General features: G+C 37.8%; 1 protein-coding gene across 1 annotated transcript in view; it reads left to right on the top strand.

Moving 5' to 3' along the window:
- The window catches only part of LOC307187806 (sodium channel protein type 1 subunit alpha), a 204,098-nt gene that overhangs the window by 42,020 nt on the left and 147,079 nt on the right, over positions 1 to 14,999 (top strand). The window contains exon 7 of the mRNA XM_079924343.1: positions 4,164 to 4,264. The gene's annotated coding sequence lies outside the window, so the exon portion shown is untranslated. The remainder of the gene's footprint in view (positions 1 to 4,163; positions 4,265 to 14,999) is intronic.

Below are 14,999 nucleotides of genomic sequence, written 5' to 3'. Positions count from 1 at the left end.
CGGGACCAGTTTCTGAGCTATTCTTAACTGTCCTTCCAAAACATTTGAAAAGAGAAAGACAAGACTTCTTGATTTCCATGCAAACTCCCAGCCTGCCCGCCTGCCTGCTGCTGCCAATACTCCTCACTCTTGCTGGTGATGACATTCAGCAAGCTCCCCAGCTCCGATGCTTCGTTATGTAAGGCTGTCTAGGTCAAGTGTAGGAGACACACTGCTGGCCTGTGAAAACTCATGGAACTCTTCCTTCAGATTAACACTTCAGGGGCTATGGAAGCTGGAGGAAGCTGAGCTTTTACTCCATCTTTTGGGGGTAAATATTTTTTGCATGAATCAGTGGTTTATGTGCTATAGTCTTGGCAGCTGCCTGTCAGCCATGCTGAGAGGTGTAGAGGGAAATTACTAAGAGATTTCAGTTCTGTCAGCATGCTTGAATAAGCATAGGATGTCTTCCAGCAATCCTAGCTTTAAGACAGTTAAAGAGTAAATGAATCATAAATTAGAGTTTGCTTATCAAGCATCATCTCTAACTATCGAGGAATGCATGTTGGATTTGATTGTTTAAACTGAATGCAATCCATTTGCTCAGAGGCATTGAAGGAGAGCATTATTAGATGGGGCTATTAGCTGTAAGAGATTTACTGCAGTTCTTGGCTGTTACATTGCCCTTGTCTGATTGCAAATTTGCTTCCCTTGTAAATGAGCTTTATGTTTTCCTGTATTTGTCTTCTGTTGTGATTGTTTGTGATAGTATGAGAACAGAGCCTGCATAACCTGGCAGTTATGTGACTTCAACAAATAATAAATCCTGCCTACTTATTCCAAGGTGAATACTGCAGTAGGAGCGCCATTTGATACAAGCCTGACTAGTGTTGGATTAACTGCATTCGTTCACACTGCTGTGTATGGGGTGCTTGGAAGCATTATCCCAGGTTTAGCATGAACACTTATTTATTCTCTGAGCAAAAGTAGAACTGATATCATGCTGATTCTGTTTTAGACTCTCACACTGTGTCCTGGTACGGGAATTAGTTAAAACGGGAGACTCTTATTGAATGCTGCAGAAAAGCCTGGTAAGATTGCGGCAGCAGTGTAATATTGGGGAAAAAAAATTTAATAAAATTTAACCAGAGATTATGAGACAACACATGGCACCTGATTTAAAGGATAGGTGGTTATTTTAAAAGTTGAAGATAGATACAGCACATTTGAGAGGGCTTCGCTTCCTGCGTGCCCTTGGCAAGCAAAGTTCAGTGCCTTGTTCAGGATGTTGTGATTAGGAAAATAAAGGCTGTGTAAACTGCCTTCATGATTTAAAGAGATAAAGAGGATGCTGACTACTCAGTCATTGGGTGTTTCTAAGTGAAGACCGGCATGAGGCAGGTTAATTGGAGCACACTCACTAGGTACACAGGTAGTTTTAAAGTATCTGAAATTTGTTGCATTCTTTTAATTAAATGAATGGAATGAAAATGAGTGTTACTAAAATGAATTTCTTTGAGAGTACTTTTCATTCTGTTAATCAAGATTAACAGTGGCACATGGATTATTTATGATGGGAATATACTGCTTATCATCTTATGCTATATTTAATTGATTAAACATGTACATGTTTTTCTAAATAATTTAAGGAGACAGTTATGGTCCCTCAGGGCCTGACTGTGTATTATTGATGTTCAATAAGCATTTTCCCCATAGACTTAGCTTGGCATAAGGGCCCCATCAGACTGGGTTTTACTTAGCTTGGCATTGAGAATATTCCTCCTAAACATAATGTTAACAATAATGCATACATATTTAGTTGTACTTACAATCTTTTACTTTATATATCTTTAGGATAACACTGTCAGTGCTCTAATTGTTTATAAATGATTTTTGTTTAATACTATTTCTATTGGCTATTGTTAAAAGGAATTCTTTCTGGTAATGTAGCTTAAAAGTTATATTAATTTCTTCATTCTAAAGTAAGGTATTTGAGTTAAGTGAGGTCTAAAGTTAGTTTTGGTTCGGCCATCAGTAGGATATATTCTTCTAAATGTGAATTAGCCCTATTAATTAATCTATGCTAAAGTGAGATTACATCTTTTGGTGAAGTTATGTTTTTTAAATACCTACAATACTAGGCCAGTTGAGTACCTACCAAATGCTAGGCCAGTGTTACCTCAAAGTGTTATGTCCTGAACAATAGCAGCAACAGCATCACCTGGGAACTTGTTAGGAATGCAGATCCTCAGGCCTTGTTCCAGATTTCCTGAGTCACAACCTCTGGGTTTGGGGTGGGGCAATTTGTCTTTTAACAAGCCTTCCAGGTGACTGTGAAGCTGCTAAAGGCTGAGAACCGCTATGCTGGGCAGGGCTTTGGTTAAATCTCATAAAAAATAGTTCTTACTATAATATATTTCGAATAGGTCCTTTTTATATTATTGAATATATTTCAAAGATATGTTACATAATTGTTTTCTATTTCCCTGGTGGCCCAGATTTCCCAGTGTAAGCAGTACTCTGTTTTAAAGATTTATGCATTTACTTAGTACATCTTAAACCTAAATTTGTTCATAAGAAGCTTTATTTTCCAACAGTTCCATTTTTAGCTTTCAGAAGTTACATAGTGTGATGGGAAAAACACTAGAGGGCCTATCTCTTCTGCTGGCTTGCTGTGTGACTTGGCCTATGTCACTGACCCGCTCTGATGTTCAGTTTTTTATTTGTAAAATGATAGGTTGGCATAGTCAGGGCTTCTCAGCTCAGCACAACTGACATTGTGCTGTGGGGTGTGTCCTGTACATCATATAATGTGAAGCAGCATCCCTGGCCTCTACCCAAAAGGTGCCAGCAACAACCCCCAGTTATGACAATCAACAATATTTTCAGACATGAACACGTCTCTCCTAAGGGCAAAATTGCCCCTCCTACCTCCTCACGTCCTAACCATCCCCTCCCCGTGTTTGAGAACCATTGTTAACTCCTCTACATAAAGTTCTATTATACTAAATAATAAAACAATGTATAATTTCTCCTTTTGGAAGCAGTCAGGTTAAAAATTCCAAATGAATAAATAGATATATGTCTTACTTGTATAACTCAGCTATAAGCTCTTTGTCCCCTTGAAGAGTTAGGCATAACTGTCTCAAATTCCTACCAGTTCCATAGTCTGTGGAGGTCCCCAAACCCTTCTGCAATTTCTCAGGGACTTAAAATCTTGCATCCTCCTCTATGTCCTGGAGTCCTAGCTCCATGTATACTCGTCACTCTAAAAAAGTGACCCAGATTCCATCTGTCACTAGTTTCTACCAGGGATTTATGCATACCAATCATCTTTTGAGTTAAATAGATTTCACTAAGGATTTGGGCTGCTCTTCCCCGTATTCTCTTTCCTTTCTCTACCATCTCTGCTCCCCACCCCCTCCCTGCAAGATGTTCTGAGAACTGCAAGTTCTTTTCCTTCTAGTGTGCCTGGTAGTCCAGCCTTCCACACTCTTATATCTGGATGTAAATGCGCAAACCCATCAAAGAATTTAGAAGATTAAGGACCTTCAGTTTAGGACTTTCTCCTCTTCCTGGAAGGCAGTTGAGGTCATGTTCTATAATCACAAAATCATAAAGTCATGGGGCTGGAACAGGTATAGAACAAGTTCATTTACATGTCTTTAGAAGTCATACTGAATGATCGCTCTTGGCCCATAAAATTATACATTTGCATGCTAGAGTTTCAGAATTTTAAATTATATCTGCCCATGAATTGTTACCTCAAACTTCAGCAATTTAGTCCAGGCATTTTCTGGAGCTGATATGCGTGGTGGAAATAGATAAGCCACACACACACACACACACACAGAGACACACACACACACACACACACACTCACACACACAGACACACAGACACACACACACACATTTTCCCCCCAAGAGTTAGAAATTCTTCTCAAAACATATTGTACTAAAAATTCAAATTGTGTTATTCTAAGATATCTGTGAATTAAGGGACTTAATCTAAAACGTAGATATAAAAATGTGCCAGGTAACTACATTTTGATTAATCAAAATAATAATATCTTATGTTTGAATGACTGTATCTGTATTTCCAAGTAATTTTATAGACATGGCCCTTTCTCAGACCCACAGCCACCCTATAAGATAGGTCCCATTAGTGTTTTCATTTTACAGAGAAGAAAATAAAAGCTCAGTATCTCCAGATGTCAAATCTACTTCTCTTTCTACTATTCTACGAGGCAAGACTCCCTAGTGTATGTAGTTTCAACATATTGGTGAGTATAATTTCTAAGTGTTTTCTGATAAAGACCTATTTCAAGGGTCTTCCTGCCCCAAAGCACTCAGTGTAAGGACTGAGATGTACTACCAGTTTTTTGTTTCGGTTTCTAGGATTAATACATTTTCCCCAATTTATCATACATTTATTTGTATAATATGCTTAATTGATTGTTCTTCATATGTATTACTAAAGTGCTTATGGGATGATTTCAACACACCATTTATTATACTCATCATAGGCACCTGCATTATGTCACTTAATGCTACCTAGTTCCTTTGTATTTTGGACTTTACATAACTATTCACTCAGGTCAATTAAATAGCAACTTGCCAATGAGATCTAGAAGGAAAAATCAAATTCCAAAAGGAAGAAGTGGTTCACTTATGGCTGCAGTACATTTGGAACTCTTTGCAACTGTCAATCATTCATGCTGCTTTCTTTATTTACCTTGAGCAGAAATCTTTTGGGTTTGATATACAGAGTTTCTCAGATTTACAGCATGAAAAATTATTCCGAACATCAAATATAAATTCTTCTTTTAAATGACTCATTTCTCAACACCAGGATCCCAGTCACTTCCATCTTTATTTGATCTTAAAAGTAAATACCGGAGAAGAACTTAAAAGATCTTTTATTCCATTTTGGAATATTAATGCAGGGAAAAATTATACAATAGAGAATAATTTAAATAGATGTTAAATACAATGAATTTCAAATGAACGGGTAGTATATGTGAATTCTATTTTTTCTGAAGCTGTGACTCAGCTCAATATTAGAGTCTTCTGTTGAGAGTGGAAGTTCTCAAGCTACACCCTACCCCAGCAGAGTTAGGGGTATAAATGTCTTGTCAGACAATCCCCTTCCTTATCACTGGTTAGCTGTGTGACCATGGACAATTTATTTAACCTCTCTGAAAATCCCTTTAGCTGCCAGGTGAGAATGGTACTATCCCCTTGTCAGAATTCAAAAGAGATAATGTATGTCAAGTGGTTCATTGCAGTGTCGTTCACATATTAAACGTGTTCAGAAAATAATCGTTTATAATAATATTTGGCATCAGACAGTCCCCAACATATCAAGCTGTCCCAGGGTGTCCTCCTAGTATAATATCTTCTGAGCAAAGAGGACATTTATATCAATATCAGGATCTGGGACTCAAAAGATGCTAGATTCAAGGACAAATGTTCAAAGAACTGAGGCATCAGGAACTGGAGATTAGGTGGGACAAGGATAACCAAGGATGGATGGTTACCTGGACTCTCTCACCCTGCCCTTAAAGATAGTTTTAAAATTGCAGTATCCCAAGATAACTAGCCAACCCTATGTCTAGTATTTTTACTTGTTTTTTCTAATATGTCAGCCCCTATTCTTTAAAAATTATATTATCAGGGTAATAATCATTATATTACATATAATCATATATTATCATAATATATTGAATAATATAATCATTGTATTATATATAATTACATATAATTTAATTATATGATAATTACATAATTATATTATCAGGCTTATAATCCTTTGAGGGATTTGAAAAGCCTAGGAAATGTAGACATTTTTCTTCAGAGTAGAAGGAACAACTATGGGGAGAAAGTACCTATGACTGGAAAAGAAACTTAAAATTACACTGATTTACTTAATTTATTTTGAGAAATGGTTTGGACCTAAAGATAAAGCCAAACAAAATTTCTACCAAGCCAAGTTAAATTCTTTGACAATTGAGAGCATAAATTAAATAATTCCTCAGATTTTTTTCTAATTCTAATATTCTGTGTAAATGAGATTAACTCTGGAACATGAGCATCCAAATATCAACCAAATCCAAGATGATTAGATTTAATAGACCCATTTCATATATCCATTAATAATTAAAGAAAAATAAGTGACTCAATACTGCCATTTTAATCATTTATCCTACAAATGCATCACTAATCACATATGTCTCATGATCTGGAATTTGTCTGATAAATAAGCTGATTTGTGAAAAGTTAATCCTTCTTGTTCTGTAAAATGAAATTATGGTTTTCTGATAAAGTGACATCATATTTTATGTCCAAAAAGTGAAGTAGTGAAATAGGATATCTGAAAGAGTTGTCAGTGTTTCCTTGGGATTGTCTCATTTGAGGATACAAGGGAAATAGATGAGGTATCAATTTTCTGTATGAAATTTTCTAAAGACTATTACTCTGATTATATAATACTGGGATAAGGGAAATGTGCAGTTTCTAGTAAAAGCATTAGAGAAAACTTTATATTAGCACGATCAGGACATCAGAAGGAAAAGAAATGTTTTGGTCTCCGGGTTTTCTAACCATTGTCCTCCTGACGATTAGTCAGCCCTCTCATACCCACATCCACCTTGACTTAAGTGGTTTTAGGAGCAAATAAGCCAATTATAAGGACTACTAGTACTGTCAGTGTTCTGACAGGAAAGAGATGGCTCCCTCACACTGGTGGAAAGAAAAACCAAAATACTTGGTTTTAGCATTTCAACATCATACTCTCCTGGTTTCCTTGTGAACATGGTTCCATCTTTCCTTCTGTAGCAGGTGTGCTGGGCGCTATGTGATCTGGCATCTACCCACCTACCCAAACTCTAACCATTTCCACAGTCCCAACCTGAAATCTGTCTGTACACAATATTTCCTCTTCTTGGAACACATTTTCTCTTTCTCCTCCACACATCTTTGTGTTTCTCCTAGTAAAGTCCTATAGGAAACTCTCAGGCAAAGTCAAGACTTGGCCTAGATTTCACTTCCTGGTTAACAAAGTAAGAAGTTTGATAATTCCTAATGAGGGCAGAGGTGTGGGAAACAGGGCTTTTACGCTGCTGTTGGAGTTTAAGATGGTGCCATGCCTTTGTAGGAAAATCTAGTTATAGCCACCAGAGTTAAAAGGCACATTCCCTTCCGCTCAGCAGAGCCATTTCTTGAGAATGTATCTACAGATACGAGTATCTGTACGAGTGGGAAAACCATCTGTAAAGTGATGTTTGCACCAGCACTGTTTGAAGTAGCAACAAAACAAAAACTTAGCTTCCTCATCTATAAAATAATGATAATAATAATAGTACTTATTTCATGAGATTGCCGTGAGGTTTCAAGGTCCTGGCATATATTCATTATTATTCCTCTTAAATCATTATCAGAATTGATTTGAAAATACTAACGTCTAAGTACCTACCATATACTAGGCACTGTGCTAAGGGTTAGGGTATTAAACAGAATCTCTTATCCTGAAGATTTTATTCACTTCCGTAAAATAGTTTAATTTCATTTGTTTTCTATGCAAAGAGAAATAAGTGTTTTTTAGAGATAAGACGGGACACATTGTTATTTCCCCGCTTCCCACCAGCCCTTCACATCTGTGGAACTTGCAAGTCATCCTTGCTGTGCATGCAAAGGAATGGAAGTTTTAATCAGGAGCATGTGAATGAAGGGACTATATACAGAGTAGGTTCAAGGAACCAAAACAAGATGATGAGGCCCAGGGACATGCACCAGTGGGGAGGACTAAATATGCAAATGGAGAGAGAGCATTTCCAGAGCCCAGCAAGAGCTGGAGCCCTGGCAGCAGCTGTAGAATGCGAAGTCCAGAGAAGGGAATGGTGAGAGTGGTGAAATGTCAGGTAGCAGTCAAACAAGGGGCGAGTCTCCGGAAAGACCCTCAGTCCCCAAAGGCCACTTTCCATAGTTAGACATAATCTGGGAGCCCTTGTCTTCTGGGTTCTTTTGAGTTTAGCCCAAGGAAGGCATTGATGGAAAGTTGAGGGATTGCCCCCCCCACCCCCTACTTTCTAGTCTAGGTGGCTGCATTCTCCTCTGGTAAACCTCCTGCTGAGGTCTGCCAAAGCTCCCGCTCTCACTGGGAGCTGGGGCTTCTGTTTCCTCTGTTATTGAACTCGGGTTCAGCTGCTTGCCATTCAAAAGCCAATAATTCAAGAGGCAAGTGTCAATAGACAGTAAAGATTCCTTAACCAGAAAAGTTGGCAATCTGGGGAGAAGTTGGACATATGTCCCAAGACCAACTCCTAAGATTCTGCTCAGCAGTTTTTAAAGGGAAAAAAGGGAGAAGAATCTCAGTGAATCGTTAAATGGGCAAACAGGAAAAGGGCAAAAGAGCTGCTTTCACCTCCTTGCCTGTTAAAACCCAGGGGTGTCTGGCTCTCTCCACTGCTGGTTCCTGCGTGCTTCATCAACCATCTGAACCTACTTAGCATTTTTTTCCATCAAATTGTATTCATTCAGCCCCTTTTGAGTGTAGACTCTATTTTCTGCCAAGATCCTGACTAAATCAAAGGTGCAATTTTAAAGCAATAGATGTTTCATGGAAGTGTAGCTCTGTTGTGACACCCTGGAGAGGAGAATCTGGGCAGATGAAATTATGGATAAAGGTACTGCTGTCTTGTGGGGCAGCAGCTACCACGTGAAGTAGGGCAAATGGTTTTCTGAGCTTTATCATTGCTGAAGTCATGGAAAGATCCACATTCTGTATTTGCTGAGCTGCAGCAAAACTAAGGGGAGCAGAAATGTAAATGTAAATGGTCACATCCCATATATGTTCATTAAAAAGGTGCAGACCCAGAAGGAGCCCTTTCCTGCTTATTCAGCTTGTTCTTCCCTGCAGAGAGGAGGAATACAGGTTACTGTGAGGTAATGATAACAACCAGAATATAAGACTTTCAAAGAGACTGAATGGAACATGGAAACAAGTGTGTCAGTCTTTGAGCTTCCTTATGTATCAGTTGCCATGGAAAACATTGAGACAAAGTGATTCCATCATTTTAGCATCCCATAATGAGTAGATGAATCCGGTTGTCTTTAGTCCAACTGTAGACAGCCAGGTATAGGAGTCTGCACATAGGCATGGGAGTACAGCTCCCCAGCACCTCTCTCCCACACCTGAGACCCGAAGGATCCCAGGTGTCCGGTGCTGTGCTATCTGATATGAATAGGGACCATCCCAAGAGTAGTAACTCAGTTCATGGGCCACAAAATTTCTAGGCCTTCTAGGAGGACTAGGCTAAATGTAATTACCATCTGGCCTTTCAGTGCCTTCTCCCCCAGTCACTCGCCAATCTATTCTAAAGAGTGTGAAGCCCTGAAGTGGGCCCTGAAGAACCTCTGTCCATTATGTGGCCTAAGGTGGAATTCTTGCATTTCCCAAGGGAAGAGAGGAGGAGAGATGTAATCGTATGTGATTTGTGTGCATTTGTGAATGGATTTCTAAAGATCAGACTGCTTAGGACTGTGTGAAAGGTGTAAACTTCCCAGAGAAACAGGGCAGCACCTAATCCTAATGACATGCGTACATTATGAATAGCTTTGCTATGCTCTTTGGTAAAGTCAGTGGCTTTCCGCCTTTGAACATGAAAGGAAAAAGATGTTAGTAAGAATCCTTTAGGGGAACAGGAACTACATGTTTGCTTATGCTAAGTTTTGGCAAAGTTCAGTTTTATTCTGTAAATAAAGAGTTGTCTTCATAAATATCAGCTGTTTCCTTTAGTTTAAATAAAGTCCTCTTTATAAAAAAATCTAATTAAACCTCTTCAATAAATAAAGTGATGTGGTTGATTTAAAGATATATTAAAATGGCAAACATGTTTTGGTTCCAATAAGTAATCAGGCATATTTTTCTTAACACTAGCTTTAACTGACTCATCTTTACAAAGGGGGAAATTGCTGTATGAAATAGATCAGGCGAAAACCAAGCATAATGTTTAATTGACTTAAGAGGATGGAAAGAGACAGAAGAGAACCCAGCACAGTAACTTAATTTTTTATAACTGTTCATGCATTTTCTTAATTTACACTGATATTTCTTTTCTCTCTTTAATCTCCTGTGGCAGTAGATCTGGACATAATGCTTTAAATATTGTGATCTTTGATCTTATTTCAAGAGTCAAAGCTTTATGAAGCCTTTATATATTTAGAGAAAGAGGCATAAAGCTTAGGCATGTGAAACATTAAATTTTGTTTTCATATATGAAAGATAACTGCCATATATATATGGTTTATCAGCCTAAAGAAACAGACAATATACTTTTAGATTACATTTTGGCTTTTCAAAGAAATTATACAGCTTCAAGACCATTTGCTTCTTGGATATTTCCTGGCACTGTTTTTGGGTCTGCATTTCTGAAAGCTGTCAATGTTACACTCTGAGTACCTGATACTCACGCCCTTGAACTTGAACATCTTGTGGTTAATATTTAAGATCAGTATGTGGAGCTAGACTGAAGGACGGTCACTTTCTTTATCCTTTGCTTAAACCAATGTTGGTTAGTCTGTCACCTTCTTAAACAGTAACTGCAATCATACACTTCATCACATCCATCTGTCAAAACATGAGTGAAAATCAATTGTGGTGTATCTAGAAATACTCCACTCACTTCCATTTTGCTTCTTATATGCTGATACACCTACTCAATTTTAATTTCCTTCATAGTTAGACTGTGGAAAACAATTGAATGGACTCTTGTGGGATAAAACTAGCTAGGTGACCTTGGTCAAGTCACATCACTTCTCTTGACATCATTCCTCATACCTCAAGTAAAATCCCTTGTCTGAGTAATCTCTAAGAACTTGCCAGCTCCACACTTCCTCAAAAATTATCATCTCTGTAGAGAAGTGGTGAAGATAATATTTATGTCAGTTGACATTCTGTTTTATGAGGTTTGAAAATGTTATTTTGTCCTACCTGTAAATTATAGTGACGTTTCATTCTGGAATTTTGATTCATCAGTAATCAGCAGATACCATCAGTTCATCTTCAGAAAATACCGTCATTCAACCACAGTCACTGGAATATGTTTAGGAAATAAAATAATAAAACAGTTCCTGCTCTCAAAGAGATTATGGGGTAGGGTCAGACAATGAGGACGTGCACAGATAAAAGAGGGAGGGGTTGTGGGCAGAGAAGAGGAGGTCTCTAAGCAGAGGAAAGGAAGGAAGCAAAGTATTGAAGACATGATGGCTCCTGGCTTACTTAGGGAAAGGCAAAGAGTTTGTTGTTATGAAAAATGACATTGAGGTCGTCCTCAGTAAATATTGATAGCATACTCTTACACTTTAGCTGGAAAAAAAGACCAAAAATAAACCAGGCCCCCAAATAATAAAAGATTGTAAATTGACATTTCCACGGAACACTAGAGTGCTTTTTTTCATTGGGATGTAACTGACATATAACATTGTATTAGTTTTAGGTATACAACATAATGGTTTGATATATGTATATAATGTAAAATGATGGAGTTATTTTAAGAGTGTTGCTTGGATGGTTGAATAACAGAGGAAGAATAATATTATATGAAATGATAAAAAGTAGTTTTGTAATTTAATACCCATCTTGAAACAATATCACAATGCTGATCTCATCAGATGCTTTATATTTATATATTTAATTTCCCTTTGAGAAATCAGGTTTGTTCATTATTATGTCTTGTCCGTAAAACCTGTTTATTTGGTGTGGGAATACCATTATTTCCTTCTCCACCACCAATGGCTACCTACGTAGCTGAAAGGAAATTGCAGTGAACCTTCCAACAAGAAGTAACTGCCACCCTGGGAATAATCCTCTGTGGATTTATGATTAAATTCTGGCTTTCATTGCTTTGGATGGAATAGCAGGGAAGGAGTGGAGAATCTGGTGATCTGGGAGAATCTGATGATCTCCATCATAATCCCCTCCCTCACTTTCTCACTTTAAAATACAGCATTGTGGTGAGGTAAGAAAAACCCTTACCGTTCATTTTCCTCCACTACCAGAGGGAGAGTTGGGAGTAATTTTAACAATTTTTTAGAAACTTTTAATAAAATTTCGTGTGCCCACAAACACATCGATTCTATAGACATTTGAGAAACATCTTAGAATAAAATTGGCAATAAAAACAATTCCAATTATATAAGGTCAATATATTGTAGGTGATTTTAAAAAATGACAATCTATGAGTGGGAAATCACAAGCCCATACAGCTTTGATTCAGTAAGTTCAAATGGGGGGCCCTCAAATATTTTGGTATCATGTTTGAAAAAATAGTTGATTTTCTTTCCTAGTGGGACATATGGACTTTACTAGTGTTAAATGTTTACCTTCTAGTACCTACAAAATGTTCTGAAACCAAAGGCCAATTTTCTGTTGTTAAGAAATTGTAACTTTAAACTTGCTGAAAAACTCATTGGCTCTAGTCCTCCTAAAAGAGTGTTCTTAATTAAAGTTTATTTATTTATTTATCTAATAGTCAGTAAATTCCACATTTATTTCTGGCTCGTTTTCAAAAGGATAAGTTAACCTGAAAAGTTAGATAAGAGTTCATATTTTCTGCTAGGAAGTGATTTCTATTTCTAAAATAGTGGCTGCTAAAGGCACTGTGTTAGTGTATGCTTGGGAGAGAGCAAGGAATTGGTAGTAAATCTTTGCAGAATGCTGCATGTTCAAAAAAAGGACTGGGAAACTCATACCTATAAAAGCAAAGCCCTGGAGTGGAAAATGATGTTTACCATGGTATCACATTAGTACTGTGCTTTAGCTGAGTTCCATTTTTCAGTCACAGGGGGCAAAGCCAGGGTTTGAAGCCAGGTAATAACACAGTGGTCCTGTGGATTTAGAATCATAAAGTCTGGGTTCATATTCTGACTCTGGTATTTTCTGTCCATGTTGGAATCATTAAATCACTCCATCAGAAGGCCTGTCACCACCCACAGCCCGTGTGGCAACACCACTATATCTAAGGGACACCATCCCAAGGTCAGACCACTGTCCAGACACCAGCATCCTGATCCCTTTCTTTCAAGAAGGAAACCAGCTCAGTGAGCCTAGATTCCCAAACAAATTACAGGAGAATCTAGAAACACTTTCTGCCTTAAAACTCTAATGTCATTTATAACTCTGAACAAGGGAATCCAAAATTCAAAACATAATGATTTGACCATAACTTAGGGAAATTTTTGGCCAAAGATCAAGGATGATCCCCTTCTTCCTGCCAGGCCTCAAGTTAATTTAAGAGTTAATTAACACTTTTTGTAAGGCAGCTAAGTAAAATGTTCAGAACTCCAAGAGCTGGACATCAGGCAGCATGTTTTAATAACAAATTCCCTTTATTTTCTACATAAGAAAATATTAAATAATATTCAATAAATGTTTAATAAATATTAGTAATAATTGCACTGATTCTTCAGCCTTCTGATGTTGAGCTCTGTCCTTGAACTCTTTCAGAGTTCTCACTGCAGCAGGAGATTCTCCATGCTGTCTCAGTACTAACAGGCAAAAAGACATGGCATGGCTTTTTCCACCTGAGTGACTTCTCTTCCTCTTTAACACCTAAGATTTACTGACAGTGATGATGTCCCATTACAATATTCCTTTTCTGTATTGGGCTCTGAGCAGTGAATTGCTGCCCCTAGCCCTCATGAAAGCTGTGCCAAAGGAACAATCCAATCCTCATGGCAGAGAGAATGCCTCAAAGACTAAAGGGCATCTTATACTTTCCTTCTCTTTGCCTTGTTAGGAATTCTCTCATAGGAAAGGCACAGCCCAAGCCTCTTAGCCAGTTTAGTAAGTCCATGTATTCACAGGTTTAAGAAGTATTGTCACATAGGAAATGACCAGTACTTTCTTTCCACCTTCTAAGGTGAAATTACAGAGGATCTCCTAGAATGGCTAACATTCAGGGTGGGAAGAAAAGGGGGGGAAATTACCTGCTCATTCTTTGAAACTGGAAATGTAATAGTGGGAAAGAGAAAATTATATCTAAGTAAATTAACTTCCACTCAAAGGTAAATAAAATACAGGACTGGTTCCACAGGGAGTTTAGAATCTGGGAGGCAAATATGTACATAAAACTCTCCCACAAAGCCAAAAGGGACAAGAGCAGTAGTGTTATAAGGGAACACAGATAAAGACTCATTTTAATTTATCTTTTGCCAACTTTTAGGAATATGTGCGTTTAAGTGTATACTATACTAACTTAATAAAAATCTCATACTTTGCCTTTATGCCAGGCCTAATATAAGGAATATTTAAAGTTACCATTGTTGTTAAATTGGCTCAGCTCTGATGAATGAAATGTCTTGTGTACAGAATGACAGGCTACTCGTTAAATATACTCATTGTACAATGGGTGTGATGCCAACCTTTTTTTTCCCCAGAGTTTGTCAAAATAGGCATTTATTCTCTTACTCCCAATGCTTTCGACTTAACAAATAACCACATTCTGCAAAATAAAACACGAAGTTGTTCTGTAATTAACAAGAGAAAAGAGATTCTACCTACTGAGAAAACAAGAAAGACATTAGAGAAAAAAGAATATGTGACCTAAAACATTGGTAGAATTTTCCATGAACAGATGGAAGGAAGCTCTGTCAAGTGAAGATTATGAACAAAGATACAGAGGTGGAAGGGTGATGCGTGCACTGAAAACAGCATGGCTTTCCATTTATCTGATGTGTCAGAGTAAAGAAACTCAACTAGTAGAGGAATTTGATCTGCTTTGTTCACTGATGTAACTTCTGTATCTGGAAATGTGCCTGGCTTCTAGCCGGTGCTTGAAGAAGTGAATAGGTGAGGTGTCAGATGCCCAAACTATGAGCAGTATTTGAGAGTTCTCAAGGGCTAGGGCATTTGGATTCCTGCAGTCTGAGTGAACTGACTAGGATTCCCTAGGGGAACAGAAACCAAGCTCAGCTAAGCAGCAATGGAGTTTATTTGTGACTATCATGACACCCCAAATC

The sequence above is a fragment of the Stenella coeruleoalba genome, assembly GCF_951394435.1.
Source record: "Stenella coeruleoalba genome assembly, chromosome: 6".
Classification (NCBI taxonomy): Eukaryota; Metazoa; Chordata; class Mammalia; order Artiodactyla; family Delphinidae; genus Stenella; species Stenella coeruleoalba.
Note: the sequence above shows the minus strand (reverse complement) of the source record. Positions and strands in the feature narration are given on the sequence as shown.